At 42.6% G+C, this 3,236-nt stretch overlaps 1 long non-coding RNA gene across 1 annotated transcript; it reads left to right on the top strand.

Annotated features, from left to right (window-relative positions):
* The first annotated feature begins 1,507 nt into the window (after positions 1-1,507).
* Positions 1,508-2,663, top strand: LOC104910671. Its single transcript, XR_793321.3, has 2 exons — positions 1,508-1,654; positions 2,230-2,663. It is a non-coding gene; the product is annotated as an uncharacterized LOC104910671 (long non-coding RNA).
* The last annotated feature ends 573 nt before the right edge of the window (positions 2,664-3,236 follow it).

The raw sequence follows: 3,236 nt of genomic DNA, 5'->3' as shown, positions 1-3,236 counted from the left end.
AAAATATTAAAAAAAAAAAGTTGCAGCGCAGGCTGCAAATCTGACGTTTCTGGATTGCAAACTTGTGGCTGTGACTCGCAGTCATAGCACTCAGTTCAAATTCAAAGAATCATAGTACATCCCAAACTGGAATGGACCCACAAGGATCATGGAGTCCAACTCCTGGCTCCACACAGCACCACTCAAACATCACACCGTATGGCTGAGAATGCTTTCCAAGTGCTCCTTGAGTTCCAGCACCTTGAGGCCGTGATGACTGCCCTGGAAAGCCTGTTCCATGCCCATCACCCTCTGAAGAGGTGAAGAGCCTTTTTCTATCACCCAACCTGACCCTCCTGTGATGCAGCTCCATGCCTGCCTTTCCCCTGGGTCCCGTTGCTATCAGCATAGGGAAGAGCTCAGCACTGTTCCTCCACTCCCCTCACGAGGAGCTGTAGGTTGCCCCAAGTCCTCCCCTCAGCCTCCTCTGCTGAGTTACAGAGCTCTTTGCAGACAGCAGGAGGAGATGCCAAGACTTCAGTCTGATCTGCAGAAATACAGGTTGTATTCCACCCAGTATTTCTGGGGTCAGGCTGCTGCTTCTTCTAAATTTTGGCTTGGTTAAATATGTGGCCAGGTCACGTATTAACTGCACAAACTGTGCCAAAAAAGATCAGACAGATAATCACAGCCATTTGCAATCTCAATCATTTCCGTGCAGGTGACGAGAAAAGTAGCTATCTCCCAAGGAAACAGCTAACCCTTTACTAGCAGCCTTGAAACCTTCAGCTGGGGGAACAGCTAGTGGAGATCCACTGCTGTTCAGTCTTATCCTTCACTCACCAACATGCAAGGTATCCTCTCATACAGACTTAGCCTCAAATCTCACTGTTGCATGAAAAAAAAAAACAAAAAACAAAACAAAACAAAAAAACAGAACAACCTGCTAACATAGAAGCCCAATGTTAAATCCAGCAAAAGCTCAAAACCCTGGTTCATAGCCCACATGAGGAGGGCTAGCAAGGAAAAACAACTGACAAAGGCTTGACCAACAGCAGGAAAGAACGGGCTTATGGGATTCTGCAAACTGGAGAGATGGTACAAGAGGAACGGCTACGAATTCTTCCCAAATCTATGGCAGGGCTCCTACCACATTATCACGGGTTATTGAATAGCATCACCACAAATATTTCTCTGTGGGAGATCTCAACATCCTTCAGATAGTAATAAGGGAACAAATTGCCTTGCTGCACAGCTCCCTGAGTCTTGTGCTGGGTGTTCCAGGCAGGTGACAAGCTTTTCAGGTAGTTCAGCTGCATTGCATACTGTCCCCTTGCAAGTACTCCAATAACAACACAGCATCACCACATTTCTTTATTTTAAATAACCTCTCTGTCTGCATTCTTGCTCTGCACTAGGATGTTAACACACTCCTCCCAACAAAGAGGAACATAACGACTCTACTCGGGTCCGACCATCTATCAGCTTTTCCAGTTTTCCCTGTTCATCTTTTTTCCTAAGAAACCTCAAGAATCCAGTTTTGCTGATCACTGTGTGCATTCTGTTCTTCCCCCAGGAGAAAGCTTTTAACGACATCCTCACCAACAAAGGCCCCGAGCTGCTGAAAGATTTGGATGCTTTCTTAGGAGACAACAAATGGTTTGTAGGGAAATCTGTAAGTATAATTTTGGTTTCTCTCATTCCAGTGACACCGCCAGTAAAATGCAACTGTTGACTACTGTTGGCATTATGGATTTCATGTTATCCCAATGAAATCTTGTAAAAACAAGTCACTTTTTATTTTTTTTAAATTCTTTGTTCTTACCAATACGCAACTGGTTGCTCCATTGTATAGTGAAAGCTGTTCATGCCATCAGAAAAAGAAAGCAAACCAGGACAGATCTGTTTCCTAAACTACTCTAGATGTTGATACAAGACGTTATAAATGCTTTTGTACTACTTAGTGCAGGTATGTGTTACAAACTCTGTTTAGAGTCACTGCTCAATTTGTGAGACAATACTAAAAAAAGAAGAAGAAAACAATATTAGTAGCAAGGACCTGTTTTAACTAATTTTTAATCAAGTTAATCCTTGCATTGCAGCACAGTTGCTATCTCTGTAACTTAAGAAAACAAAACCTAGCCCAAACCAGATCATTTGTGCTTCATTTTTGCTGAAAATATTCGTTGTCCCCATTTTTTTTTTCAGATTACCAATTCAGGTTTTCAACTTTTTCCCTCTTTCCACCAGGTAACATGGGCTGATTTCTACTGGGATGTGTGCAGCACAACGCTCCTGTCCTATAAAGCTGACCTGGCAGACAAGTACCCCAGGCTGTTGGCTCTCAGGGACAGAGTGCAAGCACTGCCCGCTATTGCAGCCTGGATCCAGAAAAGACCAAAGACAGCAATTTAGATCAGCTGTTCACTGGAAAAACAAATGCATATTTTTTGATTTTCAAACATTACAAATGTGCTAAGTTATTAATTTTAGAATCATTTAAATTAATTTCAGGTGGGTGTGCAGGACCAAATCAGAATCTAGTAGGGTAGAGCCTGGGTAGAGGTGCTGTTCCAACTGCATTCCCTTCATCACTAATAAAGTGTTTGAAAAACTCAGTTAATGTTCTGTAGGTACTCAGATGGAGAAACAATAATAAATATTACTGGCAGATATAATCTCAATGATACTTTGTGTTTATTGTTGACTTTCTTGAGGAAGCCAGGTTAAAGGAGAGGAGAAGTGATTGGCAGGATTAAGGACACTAGACAGCACTGATAAAAACTACTCGCTCAAGAGACGTCAAGTTCCTTCAACACTTTCTTAGCCTCCTGCAGTTCATGCTGTGCCATTACAAAAAATGCAGCTGCCCAGCTGAGATGCTGCCCACATCAGCACCAGCTATAAAGCACACCAGCTGCAAAAACATTCAGTTGCTCAGCATCTATCCAGTAAAAGCAACAAACAACAGTGGCAGGGGTGAAAACTAAATTTAGAACAAAATAAATGGAACATGCCAATGGTTTGTTTTTCTAGCAACAGGGAAAATAAATCTGTGGAGCTGCTGAAAACAGAGATACTTATAGACGAGATAGGTTTACCCAAGCTCAAGGGGAAACAAGCACTCGTAAGAGGCCTCCGCTGCTCATAGTGGTTTATCCATTTAAAACAGACTGGGCTGAAAATGGATGATGCTGGGAAATTGCTTTCCTTTACAGCTACTCTTTTCCCCTGCCGCCATTCCAATGAGCATTGTT

The sequence above is a fragment of the Meleagris gallopavo genome, chromosome 4 (genome assembly GCF_000146605.3).
Source record: "Meleagris gallopavo isolate NT-WF06-2002-E0010 breed Aviagen turkey brand Nicholas breeding stock chromosome 4, Turkey_5.1, whole genome shotgun sequence".
Classification (NCBI taxonomy): domain Eukaryota; kingdom Metazoa; phylum Chordata; class Aves; order Galliformes; family Phasianidae; genus Meleagris; species Meleagris gallopavo.
The sequence above is the reverse complement of the archived record's forward strand: the minus strand, read 5'-3'. Positions and strand labels throughout refer to the sequence as shown.